Genomic DNA, 26,527 nt, shown 5'->3' on the forward strand with positions numbered 1-26,527 from the left:
GTTCATTCTTCCTCCTCCTCATTCTTTTTCTCCTCCTCCCCATTGTATTTATTCACCTCACGGAGATTTTCATCATTAACAGAGGCAGTTGATTCTTCTGCATTGGTTTAATTTCAACAATCTTGGTAAACTTCTAGTAATCCTATTTCATACCTTTTTTGGTTTTCTCTGGAGTCAGTGATTTGCAAATAATGATAGTCTCTGTTTTCTTTCTAATCCTTATACTTTTTTTTCCTCTTGCCTTACTGAGCTGGCTAAGAGCCCTAATACCATGCTGAAAAAGTAATCTTGCTATGTTCCTGATATTAAAGAAATGTTCCACCATTTTCAGTATTCCACCATTAAGAATGATGTTTTTTGTTTGGTAGATGGCCCAAGTTAGAATAAGAAAGGTCCTTTTTACTCCTAGTTTGCTAAGATTATCTTCTTTTTTTTTTTTTAAGATTTTTATTTATTTATTTGACAGACAGAGATCACAAGTAGGCAGAGAGACAGGAAGAGAGAGGAAGAAGCAGGCTCCCTGCTGAGCAGAGAGCCTGATGTGGGGCTTGATGACCTGAGCCAAAGGCAGAGGCTTTAACCCACTGAGCCACCCAGGCACCCCTAACATATTTTAATCATGAGTAAGCGTTGAATGTACTGAGTGCTTTTTCTATATTTATGTATACTGTCATATTATTTTTTCCTTTAATTTTGTGATCTGATCATTTTCTTGGTTTAACCAGCTTTGCATATGACAAAATAAAACAAACTTTGGTCATCGAGTATCCTGGCTTTTATATAGTGCTGGATTGGTTTGCTAATATTTTCTTGAGGATTTTTGCCTCCTTTATTCACAAGTAAACTTGGCCTATAGTATTCCTATCTCATACTCTCAGGTTTTGGTTTTTGTTTTTAATGAATGCATCCTTTTTTTCTTTAAGATTTTATTATTTATTTATTTATTTATTTGGTACAGAGAGAGACAGTGAGAGAGGGAACACAAGCAGGGGGAGTGGAAGAGAGAGAAGCAGGCTCACACTGAGCAGGGAGCCCGATGTGGGGCTCATTCCCAGGACCCCAGGATAATGACCTGAAGGCAGATGCTTTACGACTGATCCACCCAGGCACTTCAGGTCTCAGGTTTTGTTACAAAGTTTTGGTAGGCTTATAGAGTGATTTAGGAATTATTCTTTTTCAGTACCATTGAATAATATGGGAAATAGTAGCATTATCTGTTTTTGAATGTTTGTTAGAACTTGCTGATAATCTGTTGTAGCAGGTTAGGTCCCATGGAAAGCAGAATCTGAAGTAGAGATACACATGCAGGAAATTTATTAGAGAATGCTTTTGGATCAACATCTATGGGGAGAAGAGGAGGAAACAGCTCTTCATGGATAGCAGGAGGAGTTGGAGCGCTGACACCTGGGGGGCTCTGAAATTAGGAGGACGCTTCAGGGTTGCCGCAAGTTGGGGTAAGACTGCAAGGTTTTATATTCCTTGCATCTGACTTGTCACTGAATCCTAGCTGCCCTGAAAAGGGGGTGTGGTCTTGGACAAGGGGGCTCTATCAACCTGTTTAATTCCAAGAAAGGACTAGCAGCTGATAGCAGCCATCCCAGCAGTTGGAGAATCCGCCCTCCATTCCTGAGGATGGCATCTGGGTGGTGCAGCCAGGGACTACCCTTGGTGCCACTTGTGTTCATTTGCTTCTTGGAATTCTGGGACCATTCCTTTGCATCTGTGGGGGCTTCTTTTCTTTGGGGAAAATTATGCAAGGAAGGTGGAATAAGCTGTAGTCCGTATTTCTGCAACTGCTCCTAAGGTCACAACTGATACCCATCCACCTCTTCAGGTATCCATTTAGTCCCTTCAGTCTCAATTAGTGTTTCTGCTGCCCTGGTGGCTTTCATAGTATGATGACTCAGACCCTGATCCCTGAGGGTCCAGGTCCCTGGTCAAAGGCTGTGGCTGCTTCATTTGTCCATTTACCAGCAAAATTGGGCAAAAGAGGAACAAAATATGCACAAGAAGATTTCCTGGCCAGATGTGTTCCTTCCTGCCTATTATGTAACAGCGGTCTTACCTTCTCCTGATGAGAATTAATTACTCCTGTCAGGATTGTGCTTTTTCTTCTTGCCTGATATCACTTGACACAAGGAGCATGAGGGGCAGCCATAGTCTAGCATTTAGTGGGACTTTTGCTGTGTCTCCTGGTGGAAGTGTTCTCACTTGCCAGGTTCTCCAAATCCACAGAGCCCTGATTTCCAGAGATGGGAAGCATTCCCCATAATGGCTAATCTTGCTTCTTCTCCTTGGTTCCTAGAACCATGTATTTTATCTGCTGGGGACAAAAGACCATATAATGGTTGTTGATTTTTAGTATATATGTAACATCCTGGATATGGCTTGCAGCCTTACAGGGTGTCATCTGTGAGCTAGTGCCTTATCTGTACCTTCAATGTGTTGTTCAATCACTCTTTTACACTGACAGCTTCTGGGTAGTGTGGGTCTGATATGACCAAAGGACCCCATGGTTGTATGCTACTGTTAACATCTCCTTTGCTATAAAGTGGATTCCTCAGTCTGGTGGAATATTAGGTGGGCTGCCACTTTGGTGGATCAAACAGTCTGAGATATTGGTGCTAGCTGAGGCACTACTGACAGGAAGTGCAAGCCCATACTGGAATAAGTACTAGTCTCTCCCAAAACTACTCTCAGAGTAGAAGGGATCCAGTGCATTCAGCTTGCCACCAAATGACTGGTTGGTCTTCTTAGTGATGATGCTGTATTAGGGACCCAGCATTTTTCTCTGTTGCTGTTAGGTTGGATATTTGACGGTACGCGGTAGCAATATCAGCCTTGTTGAGTGCGAAATAATGGTGTTGGGCCTGTATATAGTCTCAGTCTCTGCCGCCATGGCTTCTCTAATCATGGGTCCATTGTGCCAGCATTGGAGAGACCAATAACAAAGAGACTGGGTGAAGTTAAAGCAAGTCTGTGTTGAGAATTTCCCAGACAGCGATTTACCAGGAGGATTTATAGGACTCAGCATATAGTTGTACTCACATCTGTGATTTATTACAGCGGAAGGATACAAAGTACAATCAACAAAGGGAAAATGCATATGGGATGAGGTCTAGGTTTACACTTCTAAGAGTCCTCTCTCAGTGGCATCACATAGGACATGCTTAATTCTTCCCAGCAATGAGTTATGTCAATATGAGCAAAATATTGTCTACTGGGAAAGCTTATTAGAGACTCAGTGCCCATAGTTTCTATTGGAAACATGTCACATGGGCACCCTCTGTCTAGCATATACCAAAATTCCAGAGTCCTAGAAAGAATGGAGGTGCTCAGCATAAACCATTGTTGTTCGCAGTTAGTCATTCTTTTTTTTTTTTAAGATTTTATTTATTTATTTGACAGAGAGAGATCACAAGCAGGCAGAGAGGCAGGCAGAGAGAGAGGAGGAAGCAGGCTCCCTGCTGAGCAGAGAACCCGATGCGGGCCTCGATCCCAGACCCTGAGATCATGACCTGAGCCGAAGGCAGCAGCTTAGCCCACTGAGCCACCCAGGCGCCCACAGTTAGTCATTCTTACTGGTTAGGGTAATGAGGACTCTACTGAGGTCCAAGTTCCCACGAGTCTACATATTTTAACCTCCTGACACATGCCTTCACTTTGACGTAAGGAAGATGAACAAACATGTCCTAAACTCATGACTATTGGGAAGATTCCCTATCACTGTCTCTCTCTCTTTTTTTTTTTTTTAAAGATTTTAAAATTTTTATTATTTATTTGACAGAGAGAGACACGGTGAGAGAGGGAACGCAAGCAGGGGAATAGAAGAGGGAGAAGCAGGCTTCCCACCAAGCAGGAAGCGTGACATGGGGGCTCAATCCCAGGACTCAGGAATCATGACCTGAGCTGAAGGCAGACACTTAACAACTGAGCCACCCAGGCACGCCAGTATCACTGTTGTCTTTTAAGGCCACTCCTGAATGGGACTATAGTATAGCCATGGTCCATTTTTAGCTTCAGTGATGTCCAGCGGTTCTTGAAGTGTTGGTATTCCTCTTAGTCAGTGTATAATTGCAAAATGGCCATAGATAGGTTGGGGGAATCATTACAGTTTTTACCTGATGTAGAGGTACAGGTCCTTCTTCCTTCAGCTTTATCTCATAATCTCACACTTTTTGGATATGTCTATCTCTAGGTATTTTTTATACCGATTACTTCCTATTTGATACATGAATTATTTATGTGTTTCTAAATTTCCAAACCTATTAGGTTTTATCATTTTTCTTTTTAGTTATTAATTCTAACTTTATTGTTTTCTGGTAGAGAAGATGGCCTAATGATACCAGTTATTTGAAATATGTTGAGCGTGGTTTTATGTCCACTGATGTAGGTCACTTTCTATAAATATTACCTGTGAACCCAGAAAGAATGCTGGAACAACTGCTGCTCTTAGTTGCAGGATTCTAAATATGTCCATTAGGTCAAACCTGTTAATGCTGTTAAAATCTGTATCTTTATTGATATTTTTTATCTGCCTGCACTATCAATTAGACAAAGATACATTAGAATCTTTCACTTTGTTGATTGCCTGTTTTCCCTTAATGTTCTGACAGATTTTCTTTTACATATTAGGAGGCTGTGTTTTTAGGTTCATGCAAGTTCAGAATTATTGCTTCCTGGTAAATTGAACTATTTGTGATTTGTGACTATCTCTAGGGTACCCCCTCCCCATTTACATAGCTATACAAGCTCCATTTGGTTAGTATTTGCCTGATAAATGGGCAGTTTCATGTTTAATGCAGATTTTTTTTTTTTCCTTGCTTTTCCTCTTTGGGTTTCCCTGGACTTTCTGAGTCTGTGCAGTGGTATCTTTTTTACCAGTTTTGTAAACTCTCAGCTACTCTCTTTTTAGACATTGCCTCTGCACCTTATTCTAACCTCCTCTTCTTAAATTCTAGTTAAACTTGTTAGACTATTACTTGATTTTCCCTGTCTCTTACCCTCCTTCTCATATTTTCCCTGTCTCTCTTGAGGTTACATTCTAGGTAATTTCTGCAGTTCCGTCTTCCAGTTCACATATTCCCTTTTCAGCTATGGAACCCATACATGGCACTTGTAGTTTTAGTCATTGTATTTTTCATTCCTAGAAATTCCATTTTGATCTTCTAAAAATCTGTTTGGTAATTTTTAAAACTTTTTATTATGAAAAAAAAAATTTTTTTTAAGATTTCATTTATTTATTTGACAGAGAGAGCACAAGTAGCTCAGAGAGGTAGGCAGAGAGGAAGGAAGCAGGCACCCCGCGGAGCAGAGAGCCTGATGCGGGGCTCAATCCCAGGACCCTGGGATCATGACCGGAGCCGAAGGCAGATGCTTAACCAACTGAACCACCCAGATGCCCCTATGAAACGTTTAATAATGATTTTCCTAGTAGTATACTGTTCAGTGAACACCCTTAAACCTACCATCTATGTTTAATTGTTAACATTTTTCCGTATTTGCTTTACTTATGTTTTATTTAGCCATTTCAAAATTGCCATCCACTCCTAAATATTTTAGCTTGTATCTCCCAAGGACACTGACATTCTCTTACCCCAACCATGATACCAGATCGTAACCTGGGTGAGATTTTACAGTTTCTTGCTCTTACTCATATTTTTAATACTTCAAAATTTTTCTTTCAACCTGTATTTTCTGTTTCTGATCATTTTGTTGGCTCCAGGCTTTGTGGGCCTCTTACGTGATGCTTTTCTATGTTTTATGATTTGAGGCTGTAACAACTTATTTTCTGCAACTTTTCTTTTGAGATTACTGAGTCATGTAGGTTCCTCCTACAAGGCTTTGTTAGCTTTAGCCTGGTACCTGGGGTTATTAACAGCCCAGGACAACTAACTAACTTGCTTACGTAGGTTTGTCCTTCCTTCCCTCTCTTCCTCCTTTCCTCATGCTTCTGCTTTTGCTTTTCCTATTCCTTTTCGTTTTCGTTTTCCTTCCTTCCTTCCTTCCATTTATTTTATCTTTTTAAGTAATCTCTGTACCCAACATGGGGCTCAAATTCACAACCCTGAGATCAAGAGTTGCATGCTCTACTGACTAAGCCAGCCAGGCTCCCCCAGGATAACTTTAAATTCTTGATTGGAGTCTTTCTGGTCCATCCATCAGGTAATATGAATTCGGCATGAAAATCTTATATGAAAGTTGTGGTTATAAATTCTTAGGAGAAAAATTTTTTTTTTGTTTGGGACATGAAATTTTCCTTTGTCATGTGGGGGACCTTAATTCTAATTTACTTTCACATGTAGGTCTTTGGGGTTCCACCTTTATTACGGATTATGGATGGGCTCTACTGGGTATCCACCTGACCAGGAAAGTAGACACTTCATATCACTTTGTTTGGTAAATACCATCAATATTGGCAAAAATTGTGTTGTGTTTTCTTTTCTGGGTTGCCCATTTCACTTAATTTTGGGGCTTTTGTGAATTCCTCAAACACTGCCAACCTGTTGAACTAGGTAAAATGAATATTTTTACATTTTATCAAGTTCTTTAGTTGTTTTTTCATTAGATTGTTGGTCAGGGTACATATTTTGCTGTATGGCTGAATTAGAAGTTCTTTAGTAATCTAGAACTTTTTTTTTAATGTTTTGTCTTAAATGTTGTAGAAAGAGTATTTTAGAAGGATGAAAAAGATAGAGACAGTTTATGCATAAATATGTCGTTGTTCTTGATTTCACGAAAATGTTGGTTCAAAATATAATACAAGGCTTTTCCCCTCCCAAGAAAGCTTTAAAAATATACACTGGTTTTGGGGCAAATTATAATAAGTTAAATATTGTGGTCTTTCGAGTCCCTTAGGACCTGGGTTTCCATCTGAGTTCTCTCACTAGCTATGTGACTTTTATGATTTCTTTAACTTCTTAATATTTATTTATCTGTAAAATGGAATAAGTAAGGGCAGTTTTGAGGATCAAAAGAGGTAATATATGTGAAGGGCTCAGCCTGGTGCCTGACACATAGAGTAAATGTTAGCTCTTTTTAATTTTAGCCATTCTCTTTCCAGAAGTGTTCAAGGTGTTAATACAGAGTGTTAAATGTGAAATATCTCACATTATACATGTAATAGTGTAAAACTAAATATGGGTATGTGGGAGACACAACCATAAAGGGAAAAGCAAGACAGGTACCACAGTATCAGAAGATGAGGAGAAAAGCAGTATGAGGCTTGGCAGGTGAGCAAAGCCAAGAAGGCCCTCTGGCTCCCTTCGGCTTTCCAGGACTTGGATTTAATAAGGATCTTCTCTGCTCTGGCTTTTTCTTTTGTGCTCTGTTTAGTTTGTCCGGGAGCATATATATCCCTGCCTCTTTGGACCAGAGGGAGTTCTCACTTCCTGTGGCCCACGGGAGCTGCCTAGCATACTTTAGGAGAAGGATGCTTGTTCCCTTCTATTGGGACCTCAAAATAGTTAGGGATTTTCATTCTTACCAGTTCAACAAGGAACTGTTTGGTATCCCCAGAGATCTGGAAGTACCTTATTAGATAAGAGATACAGTTGTTTTCTTCAGAATAGAAAAATCTATAATAAACAGGAATACAGAAATATATACCATGCAGCATCAGCATATATCAGATAATATGAAGCATTTAGACTTTTTCCTCTTCCCCCGGTAGACCAGGCCTCAGTGAAATTCTTGTATAACTTTTCATTAGGCTCCAGTGTAAAGCATCAGACATCAGAGGGAATCATGTTGTCCCCTCCTTCTAACCTTTTGCTCTGTATGTTTGCATGCCCAAAGACAAGAAAAGTGGGTCTTTTCATTGTCTGTGTATATTTCTCTTGGTACTACTATTGTCACTTTAGTTTTTTAGTAAAGGAAATTGGCTTATTTGAAACGTTTGTCTTAATCCTCTATGGAAATATCAGTTTACGGGAAGGTTAAGGCAGCTCGTTTGGGCTCCTCTCAGAGTCTCTGCTGCAATTGTCGGAAAGGAAACCCCAGGGAAACCCCCCGAACACAGGCTTCACAGGAGCAGTGGCTGCGTAGAAGAGAACACTCTCGATGCTTTATCAGGTGCTGTCTGGAGAGCAGAAATAATGGGCTGAAGGCAGAAATGCTGATGTCTCCACTTTCCCAACTTAGCACAAACATCTTCTTTATCTTTGGTGGGTTTTGGTGCCACAGAGGCGGCTCCAAGAAGCCTTAAATGCAAGTGTGATTGCTTTTACAATCCTGGCTTTGAAAGCATGGCGTTTGGGGATTTCCTTGACTTGAATTCTTTTTTTAAAGGGAGCGGATTCAGAGCATCCACTGTCAGTGCCATTTCCCTTTCTGTGATGACTTATGCACTGTGTACATGAAAGGATTCAGGAAGTAAGATGTAAACATAAGTAGATAAATGAACAAATAAATGAAACGCTCTGCTGCCTTTGTCACAGTGAAAAGGTTTGACTATAACATAATGGGAACATAGCAGCTGTTTGATTAAAACTTTAGGATTTTTTCTGCAGATTTCGATGCGTGTCTGCATTTTTTTTTTCTTTTTAAACAACACTATGATATGGGAGAAGTGGTTCCCTAGAATGCCATGGAGCTTTTTAATGTACCACCATCCTAGTCACTGCAGGTGCTGGTGTGAGATACTCTCACTTCTGGGCCTTGCTTCCCTTCTGATATGTCCATCCTTTGGACGGCCAGAAAGTGGTTTGTAAAGAATTTGCTTCTTGTCATCATACAGTTTTTTAAAGTTGTTGTTTTGTTTTTTGTTTTACCATCTTAAACAGTTTGAAATGTACCGTTTAGTGGTATTAAATGCATTCATCCTATCATATAGTTCATATAGTCCCCTCTTACCCACAGGACCCCCCAGTGGATACCTGAAACTGCCGACAGTATTGAACCCCATATGTACTATTGGGTTTTTTTTTTCTATACATACATACCTAGATAAAGTTTAATTTATGAATTAGGCACAGTAAGAGATTAACAATAATAAAATAGAACAACTATAACAATATACTGTAAGTTTGTGAATATTCTCACTGCTCTGATTTTGTAATAATCAGGGCAGGCTAAACATTTGATATATTAAGACCATGCATATGTCCCCAGACCTAGTTCTTTCCCTCCATCTGGTTTTATCAATGCTGGTGATAAACCAAGTCAGATTTATACAGTGCATCATATGTGGGAAATGTCTGTGACTCTAAGTATCTGATCATCCTGGAGAAATGACAGCACAGCTAATGGAGTAACTTTTGAAAATAACCATTGCTAATTGATGATTACCAGTTGCCATTAAATGAGTTATAAAACTAAAAAAAAAGTTATGTGAATGTAGTCTCTCTCTCTTTCAAAATACCTTATTGTACTCACCCTTCTGGGGATGATGTGACGTGATAAAATGCCTGCGTGATGAGATGAAGTGAGGTGAGTGACATAGGCATTGTGATGTAGCATTAGGCTACTATTATTGACCTTCTGACAGCGTTTCAGAAGGAGGATCCATCTGCTTTGGGACCACAGCGGACCACAGGTAACTGAAACTGTAGAATGCGGAACTGCTGGTAAGAGGCGACTACTGTATGATCATCACCACTGTCTGTCTTCCTAACTCTTTTCATCTTGTAAAAATGAAACTCTGTATCCATTAAACAGTAACTCCCCCTTTCCCCTCCACCCCAGCCTTTGGCAACTACCATTCTACTTTCTGTCTCTGTGATTTTTACTCCTTTAAGTATTTCATATATGTGGAATCGTACAGTATTTGTCTTTTTGTGACTGGCTTATTTCACCTAGCCTAATCCTCAGAGTTCATCCATGTTGTAGCATATTGCAGAATTTCCCTACTTTTTTTTTTTTTTTAAAAGATTTTATTTATTTATTTGACAGAGAGAGATCACAAGTAGGCAGAGAGGCAGGCAGAGAAAGAGGAGGAAGCAGGCTCCCTGCTGAGCAGAGAGCCCGATGCGGGACTCGATCCCAGGACTCTGAGATCATGACCTGAGCCGAAGGCAGCGGCTTAACCCACTGAGCCACCCAGGTGCCCCAGAATTTCCCTACTTTTTAAGGTCGAGAAACACACCATTGTATGTATATACTACATTTTGCTTATCCATTCATCTGTCAATGGGCACTTGGGTTGTTTCCATGTTTTCACTGTTGTGAAGAATGCTGCAGTGAACATGCATGTACATATGCTTCTTCAAGCCCCTGCTTTCAGTTCTTTTGTGTGTATACCCAGAAGAGGAATTGCTGGGTCATTTGGTAGTTCTGTTTTTAATTTTTTGAGGAACCTCCATACTGTTTTGCACAGAGGCGCTACCATTTTACTTTTCCACCAGTAGTGTACAAGGTTTCCAGTTTCTCCACATCCTCACCAACTTGCAGTTTTCTGGGGTTTTTTGATAGTAGCCATCCTGATGGGTATGAGTTGCTATCTCATTGTAGTTTTTACTTGCATTTTCCTTCTACCTGGTGATGTTGAGCATCTTGTCGTGTTTATTGGCCATTTGTATATCTCCTTTGGAAAAATACCTATTCTGGTCCCTTTCCCAACCGTAATTTTACTAAAAGCAAAACAAGCAGCTTTGCAATGTTCAGAGGCAATTTGAATTGGTGAATAAGAACTGGGGCTCAGGAGTTAGACAGCTCCAGGTTGACATGGCTTTACCAGCTGTGTGACATTGAACAAGTTACTTCATTTCGTCAGGCTTCCATTTCTTCTGTAAAATGGGAAGAATAGTTGAATCTGTTTTGCGGAGTTCTTCTGGAATTACCTAAGCTAATATTATAGACATCAAATATATGGGATAGTATTTGCCATGTTGTAAGTTTTTAATAAATATTAGCTGCTATATTATTGGAATCATGAGCCAGTCTTAAGATGGCTTTTATGGGCTCCTGGGTGGCTTGGTGGGTTAAGCATCCAAGTCTCTATGTCAGCTCAGGTCTTGATCTCAGAGTTGTGAGTTCAAGCCCTGTGTTGGGCTTGATAGTTAACACACACACACACACACACACGCATGCACACATGCACACACACCCCTTTTATTTGTTAGTTGCCTTCCTATTTTGATAGGAGTATAATTCAATTCATTGCATTCTTGAGAATGTCCACTTGTTTTTCCAGTTCATGCCTACTTACTATCTCAGTCACTGTAGTATTAGGTGAAACCATGTGGAATTAGAATTTTTGTAGGTAATAAACTATGACTGGCATCAGTTTAAAGTGATTCAGCTTAATGTAATAAAAACTATTTGAGTGTCTAATATATGCCAGAGTGCTTACTGTGCTAATTCATTCATTCTTCCCAGCTTCCCTATAAAGTATATATTACTTTCCCCGTTTAGGGAAGGAGAAACTGAGGCACTCAGAATTGAACAAACATGCCTGAATTTACACACCTAGTAAGTAATGAAGCCAGATTTCAAGCCAGATCTTGTTGAATCCAAAGCTCAATCATTTTCTTTTCTTTTTTTTTTTTTTTCAAAGTTTTTATTTTAATTCCAGGTGGTTAACATACAGTGTTATCTTAGTTTCAGGTATATAATGTAGTGACTCAACACTTCATACATCACCTGGTGCTCATCATGACAAGTGTCCTCGTTCATCCCCATCGCCTCTTGCATCCATTCCCCCCATCCTCTTCCCTCTCGTAATCATCAGTTTGTTCTCTATAGTTAAGAGTCTGTTTCTTGGCTTGTCTGTCCCCCTTTCTTTCCCTTGTGCTAATTTGTTTTCTTAAATTCCACATGTGAGTAAAATCATATGTATTTGCCTTTCTGTGACTGACTTATTTGGTTTTTCCTAATACTTTCTAGCTCCATCGAATTCATTGCAAATGGCAGATTTCATTCTTTTTTTATGGCTGAGTAATACTCCATTCTATGTATATATTGGGGGGTGTGTGTGTGTATGTAATCACACATACGTGCCGCATCTTCTTTATCCATTCACCAATTGATGGACACTTGGGCTGCTTCCATATCTTGGCTCTCGAAGATAATGCTGCTCTAAACGTAGGGGTGTATCCCTTTGAATTAGTGTTTTTTATTCTTTGGGTAAATACCCAGTGGTGCGATTGCTGGAATGTAGGTTAGTTTTCTGTTTAACTTTTCGAGGCACTGCCACACTGTTTTCCACAGTGGCTGCACCCGTTTGCATTCCCACCAACAGTGCACGAGTGTTCCTTCTTCTCCACATCTTCAGAAAGTTCATTCATTTTCCTTCCAATTTCTGCCACATAAACAGACCCAGAAACACCCCTCCCCTATCTCTGTGCCCGTTAAAGGTGAAAGTTAAAGAAACTACACTATTTCTTCTTAGCTGATGGGGATTTGGGTTTTCTTCAGCACAGTGAGCGTATATGGTAATTCTGTGTTCATGTACATTTTGTGCTTTCGTCTCTCTTTTTCATGTTTGAAATATAGCAGGTGCAGTGTTGGTACAGTCACCCAGGCTCTTTCACAAAGGTGCTGGAGGGTGAAAATAAGTAACTTAGAGTCTGCTTTCAACCCATTTCTCATGGCCACCATCATGCCCACCATTTATTGATCATTCTGTGCAAGGAGTATGCTAGATGCTTTAGTCACAGCCTCTCATGTCCCTATATAATTTATGTAGGGTAAGGGCTAAAATCCTGTTCAGTATGGAAGGAAACTGAGGCTAAACAGGATTATATGATTTAGCCAAGAGCATAGGACCCTTTAGTCTATCTTGTTTCAGGGACCAGATGTTTTTTTACTATACCCCATTTCCTCCCATTCTTAGAAAGGGTCTCCTAGAGGGAAAATGAGAACAGCCTTTCTGTAGAATACTCTGTAGCACACTTGGGCCTGTTATTCCTATTGAATTTTCCCATTTCTTGCCTATTCCCTTCCCCCTTACCTGTTCCCCTTTTCTTTTCCTTCTTCCTTTCCTTCCTCTGTTCATTCCTTCTTCCTTCCTTCAGTTTTTCCCATCCACTGACTCTCTCCTTTTCCTTCCTTTCTCTAAACCTACCTAATGAAGTTTAAATACTAAGATTAAGAAACTGATTAATGTATTTCCTGAAGAAAATTGGATTTTCTAGATATTCCCATTTGATTTTTTTTTTCCTGGCACTAAAAATTATCTCTAAGTTTAATTTGCTTTCAGAGGAATTACCATTTTTAAAAATATTCTACTAAAACAAGTTAGATTGAATTCCTATCAGCTTTTAAAAGTGACCTCAGTCTTTTAAGTAATAAGATTTGGAAGTAATTCCTTAATGGCTGAATTTAAGAGAATGGCATGTTTTGAGTTCTAAAGAAAGCCTGTTTGACCTAGCACCATACTTATTCCTAAACGAGGTAACCAGAACCAACTTTCTTACTCAGTCTAGGAACTGTGTTGGTGAAACCTCATCTGTTTGCAGCTGGAGGTTGCACTTTTATTCCTTTGTTGTTCCATTGTTTCCTTTAGGGTAAGGGAGAATAATTAAGGAGAACATCTTTTCTGAGCAGCTGGAATCAAATTCCAGCTGACTGCAGCACCTGCAAAGATGGCACCTCTGCCTCTGGGTGGCCGGGTGGGATGCCAGCCGTGGAGCCCGCGACAGTGGGCTCCAAAGTGCAGAGATGCGACCGTGCCGCACCATTCCTGCCCTTCTGTGAGCTTCAGATGGCGGCAGTACCAGTGAAGGCAAAGTGTCTGTTTTAGACTAATTAGAGGGATGATTTGTGAAACAGTGGCTATTTATTTAATTAATCACCAGCACAAAGCCATAAAACCCATATTTTAAAAATCCCTGTTAGTTTGCCATGTGGTTAATAGATTGGGGCACATTAAAAAGTGACATGGTGATGTATTAAAAATGTTCCACCTAAGGTTCCTTCAGAAAGGAACGGAAGCTGTCTGCTTTCAGATGCTGAAGTGTTACCTGCCAGGATTTGACCCAGCGGAGGTTTTAATGTTTGTAAAGGCATTTATCTTTTGACTAGCATCTTCACTGGGACATTTCCTCTCGGAATATTTCAAAATACAAAAATACGGGTAGAATAATTTTTAAAAATTATAGTTAAAGTGATTTTGTTAGTTTTTCTTAACAACGAGGAACTATATTTTACCATTAGATTATACTGTGTTTACTAAGCAAAGCAGTGTTTCTTACAGGGTATTCTTTTCCATTTGGGGAAAAGGGAGTTATTTAATTAAGTAATAAGTGAAATAGCATGTTCGTTGCAGCAGTCAGAATTGCGTTTTGTTCTGCCCTCGTGTTATTTTTTATCTAATAGGTACAGGGACAATGGCTCTCCTTATTCAGTCTCAGCTCAGGTGAATTGTCATTTTTGGATAGGAAGAACAAAAAGAGACTTGACTTATTTAAGAGATAACACTGGCATTAAAAATGAGTATAAATGATTTAGATTATAACAAATGATTATAGATTATTTAGATTATAAATGATTATAACAAATAATCATGGTTTTCATACACACAAGCTTCTGGTTGGTGTTCAGTATACATAAATGTGTCTATGCAAGGCTTCCTGCGCTTTGAGAGTATTTGGGGCCAAATTTGGTATGTTTGTGATTCACTCTTATTTTTAAAACATTACTCTGAATGGTCAACTGTTTCTAATAAGCAGTTCCCTCAGATTTTAAGATTATGTATGAAAATGTGTTGCTCAGGTGCATGTCTGTACGGAAATTGTCCAGCTCTTAGGATTGTGTTTCTTTGCTGTGTTGTATAATTACCTGCTCTGTTAGAAAGGGAGCTGGAATAAAACATGAGTATGTTAATGCAGCCTGGAGCTGATGTGGTGGTGATGATTACAATGCAGATAAAGCATTTCTCATAACTGCCTTTGCCTACTGGAGCCTTTGAAACATCTGGACCTTTAATTGAAAAATAGTGTGGTGCTGTGCAAGGCAGACATGCTAAGTGAAGTCACTAATTTAGAATACAAAAATATAATTGATAAAGTGTTTTATTTACATTGTATTTAAATATTCATACTTTGTTATGCTTTGTATAACAGGGAATTACTGGGTTAAATTTTCATGAACATAGACAGTTTAAATGAGATAAATTAAGTGAAAACGTTAATGGAATTTCACACTGGAACCAGGAAACAGTTGGCTGTAGGAGGGTATATACTTTTGCATGTATTGGGGCCTTTTAGGGAAGCAAATAGGTTAGGTCCTATTCTGTGGGTTTTGTGCTTGAGAGTAACTAACCATCAGTTGGTAACATAATTGCATTTCATTCTTGTTATTGCTATCATATCTTGTTATTTAGTAAAAATAATAAAATAAAATGTTTCTTGGCATAATGGTAAATGGCTTTAATGGCAACATTATCACCCAATAAACCAAAGCCTTCCCCACCTCTCGGGGGCAGGTTATCAGAGCCTGCCCAGGAGAGCAGAAGAGCTGGTGAAGGGCGTGCAATTAACCTTTGTCCTGCATTCGCAGCAGGGGAACTGACCTAGCAGCCTTCCGAGGAAATCCAATTTAATTTAAAATGAATTTGAAAAGACAAATTAGCCATATCTATTTTAATAAGATAAAATCCCGACTCTCCCTATGTCTGGTTTAGTTAGGACCTCAGAGGAGATTAGACTAAGGCTCAGGATGAACACGAGGGAAATAATGCCAGGGGGCTGAGGTGAAACCCAGGAGACCCAGGTACCCGAGTGCCTTGTCAGTTTCTGCAAGTGAGCAGGTCTTGGGCTGCCCGTTTCCACAGAGAATTGCAACCTGAGATGAGCCTTTGTCTCACCAGACCTTTTGCTTGTGTTGGAGCTTGATGCCACGTTGATGTCATACGCTGTTTGCCGGGCTCTCCGGGGACCGCGTTGTTATGTCCCTCCTTTCATCATCAGAGCACATTTGGGTACTGTCACCTGGGTAGCCACATTCAGTAATAGATACACCTCACAATTACTGATGAGACTCTGAATCCAGGAGGAAGGATTCTCTGGGGCTCCTCAGGTGGTACTGGACCGCTGCTTTTTGGAAACAAGAGCAGAGGGTTCTGCCTCCTCTTTGTGGATCTAGTGTTGCCATGTGTTTTACCTCTGAAACATAATCAGTGAGGATTTATAGAGCCCCTTCTATGAACCCAAAGGCAAGGAAATCCAAAATAGTTTCTGCCTTCTGCCTGTACATGAGAGGTAACTGCTCCTGGAAGCGGGTATCCTAGTGTCCCTCTAGTAGCAGTGGTCTCTGCAGAGCATCACATGCATGTGACAGGCAGGGCCACAGGAAGAGAGGCTCAGACCTGATGTGTGGGTCTCAGCCAGAAGGCTATATCCGATCTACTGTCCAGGACTCCCAGATCTAAAACAGTGGCTGCAGCATGAACTGGTAGCCATTATGATTTTCCTTAAATACCCAGGCCTATCCCAGAGTTCTTGGGGATGAAATTCAGCAAGAGGGTAAGGTTTTAGAGTTCAACAGACCTAGGTTAGCATGATGTTCCCCCGTCCTAGCTGAGGGATTTGCAGCAGCCTACTGCTTCCTGAATCTCTCATTCTTCCGCTTTCAAAGGGAGCGAGCAACCCTCATAGGACTATTGGGTGCATTAAACGAGATAATGTATGAAAAGTAGTTGAACCCTGGTAGGTGTCCGACCAACGGCAGGCAGCACTTGTGACCTGCCCTTTGCAGAGAGCGCTGTGGGGCCAGCACAAGGGGCTGCATTCAGAGGAATGGTGTCTTGGTGCCTAGTCCCACCTCCCATTAAGGCTGTCTGCTCTGTAGCTGGCTAGCTTTCCCTTTGTGTTGTTAGGCTAATTACCTAATTGTGAGTAGTGTGACTGGTGGAGGGCTTTTAATTTTTTAAACTACTTGGTGCTGACAGTTTTATCCAGTGGATCCTGTTGTCCTCTCACTTTTAAAAATAAAGTTTTCTTGAGGGGGTGGGTGCCTGGGTAGATCAGTCAGTTAAGCATCCAACTCTTGATTTTTGGCTCAAGTCATAATCTCAGGGTCATGAGATCAAGCCCCACATCGGGCTCCATGCTCGGTGTGGAGCCTGCCTAAGATTCTCTCTCCCTCCACTGTCCCTCCCCCTGCTTGCACTCTGTCTCTGTCTCCCTCCCTCTCTCTCTCCAAAAATGTATGTATGAATAAATGAAAGAATGAATAAAAATGAAGTTTTCTGGGGCACCTGGGTGGCTCAGTGGGTTAAGTAAGCCTTTGCCTTCAGCTCTGGTCATGATCTCAGTGTCCTGGGATCGAGCCCCGCATTGGGCTCTCTGCTAGGCGGGGAGCCTGCTTCCCCCCTCTCTTTCTACCTGCCTCTCTGCCTACTTGTGATCTCACTCTCTGTCAAATAAATAAACAAAATCTTTTTTTTTTTTAAAAGAAAGATGTTCTATTAAAAAAAAATGAAGTTTTCTGCCACCACTTTTGCTATCACTTTTCCTTTCATTTTATCTGAGAGGCATGTGGGATAAAGGCCTGATAGACTTTTTGGGCTGCTTCTCAATTGTAAATTTTGTATATACTTAGAAGTGAATCTTTCCCACAGGAAGTATCGTTCTAGATAAATAATAATTTAGCTCTTCTTTTTCTTGCTGCTCTTTGTACTTCAACATGTATTTGCAAACTATTAAAAGCAAACTTTCTCAAATGGCAGTTCGGCATTGTATCGTTTTCATAATGTTAAAACCATAATATATTTTCTGCTGCAGACAAGCATCTTTCTCTGTCACCAGAGATGTAGGTTCTTTGTGTGGCCTTTTCCTACACAGAATAACACCTATCCCAGTTATTTCACATGCGCATTTTGAGGATGAAAGTGAATGTCGTAATTGGAGAAATGTAAAGCTATTTATTTCCATTTTGTCTGATGTTTTTACATTGTTTGCTAGGAGGTGCGTCACGGATTTGAATTAATTATAATTACTGAAGAGACATATACTGATTGAGCAAATAAAGTAGTAAGCCCATTTGTGGCAAGGCCATCTAATTAAATTCTAACTTTGGATAAGCTAGATGTGCATGAAAGATTAATTTTAAGAGGTTTTTATGACTTACTAAATAATGATTCAGTAAAAGTTTTGAATTATATCATTAAGAAATATTGAATCTTAAAGTGATAAAACACTTAGTCATGAACATACTGTGTAGAAATTTGTGGGTTTCTAAAAACTGTTCGGAATTAAGGACACAGATTGAAATTTTTAAAGTGTATATTGATATTTAAAAATTTGTAATGTTTAATCAACTAAAGCCCTGCAAGAAATGAATATGATATATGCACCTGAATTATTTCCTTCAATAGTTATACAATTTTATATTCTCAAAATACTTCACTATATCTGGAATCAAATTGTCCTTGGGGGTAGTGGAGGGTTGTACCAACTTTTCCACATAATTTAGGAGAATGATAATAGCTATACTGTAACCTTTTCTAGAGATACATCATTTAGTAATGGAGCCAAGTATACATTCTCCATTGAGTTTTAATTTTAAAAGTTGATATTAAATCTTAAAAAGACTCATTATATTATGGTAATTGATAGAGTTTAAAACATGTAACTCTTCTTTATGGTTTTAAAAAACCTATTTTTACTTTTAAAGCATATTGATTTTATTATATAAATGATTTAATAATGAAGAGGTCCCTATACTTACCCTAGGTGATGGGGCTTAGTTCATGCAAATTACTTTTCCCTGATATTATCATCATTATAGAAGCCATTGTTTGTATAATTAAATGCAAAGTGCTGTGTAACATTAATGATCTAAAGAATCCCACAATGGCTATGAAAATTCAAAATGGACACTTTACATTCCATTATGCTTTAAGATGGCTGGATTGTACTTGTACATGCCTCCTGGCATGTGCTGTAACCAACCCCAGGCTGGAGGAGAAGAGGATGCAGTGGCTTTTCTCTCTTAGTGACTGAGTTAGAGACCTTTCCCTTTTGCATCTGCTTCTCAATTTTGTTTATTCGAAGGGACGATTTATCTAAAGATCTGCCTGGTGATGAACAACTTGGGTAACAATGAGAAATAACTGACATCTGTGTAACAGTTTGCAGTTCAAAGTGTTTTTTAACATGCTTTATTTTTACTTTATACATCCTGCCGTTTCATTTCTGTCTTACGGCTAAGGAAATTGACTTTCAGAGAGGTTATGGGCTTGCCGAAGGTTGCACAGCTCGAGGCTGGCAGGGCCACGGTCCAGACCAGTTCTGTAGACTCTGCAAAGAGTTACCAAGCAAATATAACCCATGATGGTAAAAACCGACAGTATCAGGAACTGCTTTCTGAATTTAAGACTTTGAAAAAATGGTTGTTATTCCTGATGCAATTTATAGGTAAGCTTTCATTTTTTACCTTTATCCTCCCCCCCTTTTTTAAAATTTCTTAACCTGTATTTGAACAAGTTGGTATCGTCAAACAAAAGAATTTTTTGAGGCTATTACTCAAATTTCACTTGGTAACAGTTAGATTGTTTAAACCAAGAGCAGTAGAGATTTTATTTTTTTCGAAAGTGGAAGAAGACTCTGTCAGCGTATCAAAATATGGAGGATTTATTTTTAATAGAGAAAACCTTTACTGAGAGCAACAACTCCCTTTCCTGTTTTGGGTCCAAGACTATAGATTTCCGTTTACCATAGATACTGTCAAAAGAAAAATTATGAAAATCACTAGCCTAAGAAAAACAAATGGAAGTGGTATTTCCAATCCATGTTATACTCTTAAAAGGATTATAGTTATAGTCTTGCTCATTCCATGGTACTTAGTAACAAAGTTATTTTGTTTGAGGATCTCAGATATATGAAGGGTGTCTGTAGAAGTGGAGTTAGATTAGTTTCAGTGTCCTGAGGGCTAGAACGAAGATCAGTGGGTAAAATCTGCAGAGTGTACCTCAGTGGATGGAAACATGTTTTAGCCATCAGAACTGTTTGCCTAGAGACTGAAGCTAAGTGTCTGCCTCTGGAGGTGGCAGGGACTTCATCAGCGAAGGTGTCAGGAGAAGTTGTAGGACAGCCATTTGATGAAAAGGTTCTAGAGGGGATGAGTCTTAAAATTCTTTGCCATTTTAAAAATCTGTGAGTGGCAGTAAGGTTTTGTGGGGTTTTTTGTTTGTTTTTAAGTCTGTGAATGTAAAAGCAGGGGGGGAAAGAAACCTAAACAGCCAGCATTTCTTGAGCATTCAGTATGGACTAGACACAGTCCTAAGTGCTTTTAATACGCATAGCGTATCATTGAATCCTTTGAACAGCTCCATGAGGTGGTACTTTTATAATCTGTTTCCATGTGGAAATAGTGACTCAGAGAGGTTAGATAAAATTGTGTCCAAGGACACACAGTAAATGGCTTTGCTGGGAATGGAACCCAGTTCTTTCTGACTACACAACTTAATGCCTTTAACCACCACACTGCACTGCTTTACTAGCTCCTATTAATATAATAAGGATCCTGGAAATACCCACATCAGAACTTGACCTTGTTAAAAAAAGAGTGACAGTTGACGTTCTTAATAATAAAGGCTTAATGGAACCAACGTTGGTGATTCAGAGGAAATTAATGAGATTTTGTCAATTTTATTTTAAACTTAACTTGTCAGAAAATACAGTGTCCAGTGACAAACTGTAGAAATGTTTTTGACAAATTAACTTGACTACAGGTGCCAGATCAGGGAAATGTTAATTTAATAGCCTTTAACCGTTCCAGATTTATTGAGGGTTAAGATAGCACTACAAAGCCAAGCCCCTAGCTCTGAATGGATTTGTCATAGAATTTTATACAAAATCTATTCATAAATTCAGTGCTACCATTTTGAATATGAGAAAGTTCTTTCTGTGAGTCCATAAAGCCAGCATTTTGTTGATAGTAAAATGCTACCGTCTGGTGTTCGGGGTGTTTTTTCTCCCCCTCCCCATGTAGACCTTCTTTATGTCTCATAGTTAAGCCTGGCTTAGACCATAGGCCAGATTTTATTCAGAATTGTTACTCTGAATAAACAAAGTCCCTTAATCATCAGCAGAGTAATGATGATTTCAGACCTCTGTACCACGGTATGTGGATACCATAGATTTAAAGACCAAGCTATAGCTGCACACTGGGTATGGAGCCTACTTAAAAAAATAATAAAGTAAAGACTGGGTCATAAATTGGTAGAATATAGCATCCTTTGTCCTGGCTGAGGAAATTTGGGAAGGAAGATAGTGGTGAAATGGGAGTACAGCCATTCCTTTAAGAGAGTTTTAACTTTCGAAGGCTGCAATTAACCCTTTTATCAAGTTGCATCATTACATTGTCTACATACACTGATATATTTATTTCGCATTAAAATTGCATATAATGATCTACTCATGCAGTTGTGACTAATGGAATAATGTTAGCTGCTTTTTGTCTCTTTAATTGCAGAAGCCAAGCTGTCTATCCTTTCTGTTTCTTTCTCTTGATAGAGAAATTGAACACTTAGCAACAGTTTTGAGCTCTGATATTCAATTTATTATTGACAAACCTTGATGTTAAGTAGTGTTGCTAACTGAACCTTCTGTCCTTGAGACTTAATTCAGCTCACTTCCCCCCACCTTTTTTTTTTTTTTTTTTTTTTTTTTTTTTACAGATTTTATTTCTTTATTTATTGAGAGAGAGAGAGAGAGAGCAGGAACAGCTGGGAGGGGCAGAAGGAGAGGAAGAATCCCAAGCAGATTCCACACTGAGCACAGAGCCCGACATGGGGCTTAGTCTCACAACCCTGAGATCATGACCTAAGTCAAAATCTAGAGTCAGGTGCTCAACTGACTGAGCCACCCAAGTTCCCCCAGCTAATTCACTTTATATGGATGTTTATTAATTCAAGATTATTTGAACTGAATACTCTCTGTTCTTCTTGCTTTCCCTATTTTGGAAACTATCAAGTCCATAATTTTGAAATTAATTTTATGATAGGCAGCAAATTGTATGCTATTCCAATTAATGAGATCAGATGGGAAAAACCTAGGTATAGATGTAATAAAACTCATCATCATATTCAAATTCTATATATTTCAGTTCTGTATCAATTCACGTTCTATATACTGAAATTATTTTAAAATTTTAAGCTTTTGCATTTTATGAACTACATATCAATTGGATGATCTGTGGTTCATAACATTGCTGCTTCATGATTGCCATAAAAATGGTTTTCAAGGGTAGGAGAAGAATAAATGAAACAAGATGGGATTGGGAGGGAGACAAACCATAAGTGACTCTTAATCTCACAAAATAAACTGAGGGTTGCTGGGGGGAGGGGGGTTGGGAGAAGGGGGATGGGGTTATGGACATTGGGAAGGGTATGTGCTTTGGTGGGTGCTGTGAAGTGTGTAAACCTGGTGATTCACAGACCTGTACCCCTGGGGATAAAAATATATGTTTATAAAAAATAAAAAAATTTAATTAAAAAAATGGTTTTCAAAAGACTGATCAGTATGTATCACAAGCCCCAAAACATTCATACTCTTTGACTCAGTGATCTACTCTGAGGAATATGTGCCCAAACATTTAAGTACGAGAATGTTTACAGGAATGTTATTTATAGTGGTGAAATATTAGAAACAATGTCTGTATTCAACATGGAGGGAATAGGTTGATAGTACCTCTGTATGACACAATGTGCAGGTATTTAAAATCATGTGTTGAAAGAATACTAATCATTTATTCCATCAGTATAAAGAAGTAACTACTATATGTCAGGCCTGTTATTAGATTCTGAGTATATTTTAGAGAAGGAAAGGGATTCTTAAAGAACACGATCTGGGAAGTAGAAGAGGTATAGCCAGTTTACCTGGGTCAGGAGAGAAGTGCTCTTTAGGTCTGGTGGGTCCATTATGAAGGATACGCTGAAGAGTCTTTCAGTAAGCTAATGCCATACCCCTACTACATGCTATGTCCTAGGAGAATGCAAAATGAGTGAGGCACAGTTTTTCCTTTTGCATAACTCACACTTGCATAAGAAGGTGGAAAGGAGGTGGTGAGGGTAGGTAGAGAAAAAGTAAAACCATAAGGTTGTTCAAGTTAAACTTGTAGTGAGCAAAGCAGAGGGAATTTGGACTTCTACCTTCTTGGAAGAGGAGACATTTGAAGCTGACAGAAGAAGGGGTACATTTCTTGCTCAGTGGCTATGTGCCAGGCATTTTATATACATCTTATTTGCTTTTCCAAGTAAGGAAGTAGAGGTTCTGAGAGGTGTATTTACTTGCCTAATGTCTAAAGTCTAGAGGCTAAGGAAGTGGCAGAGCTAGGATTTAAACCTGGATCTGGCTGACCCCAAGCCTCGTGCTCCTAACTACTGTTCTGTCTGCTCTAGCAGTGGTATACTGGGACCAGAATGTGATGGGTATTAAATGCCCTGCGAAGAAACGGGCATGCTGACCCTGGGGAGAAACATCATATACTTCTTTCGGAGTTGGCGACTGGCCTGTTCAATGATTTGAGTTAAACCACATTGATCGCCAAAGGGACGTAACAGTTTGGAAGAGAAGAGAGGTTTTAGAGACAGGGAATTAGTTGGGAGACTGCCGCATGCAGTGGTCTCCCTGAGGCCTGAAGAAGGTTGAACTAGGGCCGTGCTGCTGAGGATGGGAGGGAAAAGGATTTGAGAGACATTTCAGAGGGTTTGGAGACTGATGAGACAGAAAGAGGAGTTAAATAAGTAGGGTCCCTAGCCTGAGTGACAGAGTGGAAGAAAGCCCTAACTGAACTGGGACATGGAGTAAGAGACAAGCTGGCGAAGAAAATCGGCCTTGGACGTGAGGAGCTTCAGGCTTCAGCCCACATTTGCAGAGCCATCAAGTCATGCAGAGGCCGTGGGACGTGAACCCTGGAGTCTGGTTGGTCTTCATGAATTGCATTTGTGTCAAGGAATCATTTTGCTACAGGGAGTGCTTTTCTTTTTGTTCTGAAACCAGAATTGGGGGCATTCCTTGATTTAGAGGCTGCTCTGGAGAGTGTTGTTCAGCTCCAAAATTTGTCAGCTCATTGTAAGTTTCTTACTTTTTATTATTTTTTTTTAAATAAAAATTATTTAGCCTGCCATAGGAAGGTGTCTGAGTTATATTTTCGGCTTATTTTTTCCAATAGCCTGTCACAGCACCTGGCACATAGTGTGTTCTTAATAAATTTTGCCAGATGACTTAACATAGACTACATTTTCAAAACCAATCCTCTCTTCCTCTTACCTAAAACTCTTAAGTGCCGTATGGTGGTTCTTTCTATATCCTTTTTGGTTTATAACTGTAACATTTACTGTATTTCTGATTGAAAAGTAATACATGCTCATCATAGAAAATGCAGAAAAATATAAAGTAGAAAATTAAAATCACTCACAATCCTGTCTCAGAGAAAACTCCGGTTCATTTTTTTGTGTATTGGTATGGTATATTTTTAAATACAGTAAGCATCTTTTTCTTAGGTTAATGGTTCTGTTGAGTGGAAGGGTTTCTTTCTTTTTTTCTTTCTTTCTTTTTTTTCTTTTTTTTAAACCTAGGCCTTTGCCAACCCCTTTTAGTCTGGGTTACTTCTGAGCTGTCATGACAGCCTGTACCTTCCCCCTCTTGAAGCTTTTATCACATAGTACAGTGTAGACTCTTAGACTGTGACTTTGATGAGGGTCTATGTGCATTGAGTCTCGCTTGATTTTGTCTTCAGAGTCCAACACGGTGTTTCAGTGGGTGTTCGTTGCATGCCTGAGTGACTGAGAAAGATGATGCCAACCCATTTTCCCCTATCTCTGTATTGACCACTTCTTTGTGCTCTATTTATGCCTCCGTGTCTCCAGTTCTGTATTGTCGAACGCATAAATTGCCGTGCAGTGAAACTGTATGATTTGATCTTTGTTTATTGCTATTTGCTTTTTAATAGTTAGATGTTAGGTCTTTGGAATATTGCTTGCCTTGATATGTGATGAATACTTTTAATCCTTTGGTCACCTTTTTTTTTTTTATAAGTTAATTACTTTCTATTATGTTGATGGATTGTTTTATGTTTTAGATGATTCCCTCTAAATATTGCAGCATGGGGACTATTAGGTAGAGCTAACTGCCACCACCTTGAGTTTTTTCAGAAGAGGTTCCTTATTAAAAAATACATAATTTCAGTGTTTGTCCAAGGTACTTTTTCCCATCATCAGTGCCTCAAGATGGAATTAGAAGATTAAAAAGATAAAGTGCTTCATTCATTTAATAAGTATCTACCATATTTATTCTCACAGTTTTCTCCACACTTGCTATTTCACTATAGAGGATAAAGGGATTCATAGACGCGCCGTGTAACCATCTGCCCTGCAGTCAGCTGACAGTGGCAGAATTCTCTAGAGTCTTGGTCTCCTAACACTTCTGCTTGGGCAACTCCTTCGAATTCACTCCGTTTGTAGGAAACTGCTTTAGGCAGTGCTTTGGATGTGTTTATGAGGTCAGTGTGGGAGGGAGGGATTCAGGTCTTGGAGAGTAGAGACTGATTACATTTAGAAGAACTTTATATATGTTTATAAAAAAATAAGAAATAATGAGAAAGTTGAAAAAAAAAAAGAGAAGAACTTTAGAGAAAGAAGTCATTGGTGTTTGAAGTAGGGGCTTTGAAGTCAGGCATGAGTTTGAGCTCTGCTCTTCCACTTTGGTTGTGGGAGCTTGAGCAGATGACTATAGCCTTATACGCTTTAGTTTTCTCCTCTATAATATTAGGGTCATGATAGAATTCTGCCTGTTATAGTGATTTTGAGTATTAAATGAGGTAATTTACGCAAACATTTACCAGAGCTTATTTAACAGTTAGCTCTAAATAAATGCTAGCTCTTATTGTAATAATAAATATTATTATTAGGGCTCCTTGCAGCATCCATCTTTGTCCTCCTGTGACTGTGTAATTGGCCTGAATAATAGAAGTGGGTCTGATTTTAAAACCTAGGCTCTTTCTGGTGCACTGCTGTGCATTTCTAACACACTTTACAGTTTGTGAAACACATTCACATTTCTCATTATGATTCCTCTAGCCCCTCAGCCCCAGTTCTACCAAAGGAAAAGGAGGAATAAACCATATTGGGCTGGGTCTGAAAGGGGGTTGAGAAGAGAGTGGTAAGAAGGCAATATACCCACTTCAAAAAGCTGATTTTAATTTTAACCCTGGGGTTGCCTGACAAGGTCAAAACACTTGCTATTTAGAGACAACTTAGCTAGCTTTTGGAATTACTGTTTCCCCGCTGAAAAACATGCATGGTACCTTTGTGCATGCAGGAGTGAGAGAGAGAGAAAGAGCATTGTTGTAAGGGAATTACTTTTTTTTTTTTTTAAGATTTTATTTATTTATTTGACAGAGAATTCACAAGTAAGCAGAGAGGTGGGCAGGGGTGGGGGAAGCAGGCTCCCCACTGAGCAGAAAGCCTGACGTGGGGCTTGATCCCAGGACCCTGAGATCATGACCCAAACAACCCACTGAGCCACCCAGGTGCCTCAAGAATTACTTTTTTTTAATTATTTGTTTGATGGCAGGCAAGACTAAAAAAAAGGTCAGTAAATCTAATATTAGATTCTAGGTCATAAGAGAAGTGGAATTTCTC

General features: G+C 39.3%; 1 protein-coding gene and 1 non-coding gene across 8 annotated transcripts in view; both read left to right on the forward strand.

The window, feature by feature from the left end:
* The window catches only part of MAPKAP1 (MAPK associated protein 1), a 245,365-nt gene that overhangs the window by 78,753 nt on the left and 140,085 nt on the right, over positions 1–26,527 (forward strand). The window lies entirely within an intron of this gene.
* On the forward strand, positions 9,027–9,158 carry LOC122917909. Its single transcript, XR_006386523.1, has one exon. It is a non-coding gene; the product is annotated as a small nucleolar RNA SNORA72 (small nucleolar RNA).

The sequence above is a fragment of the Neovison vison genome, chromosome 9 (assembly GCF_020171115.1).
Source record: "Neovison vison isolate M4711 chromosome 9, ASM_NN_V1, whole genome shotgun sequence".
Taxonomy (NCBI): domain Eukaryota; kingdom Metazoa; phylum Chordata; class Mammalia; order Carnivora; family Mustelidae; genus Neogale; species Neogale vison.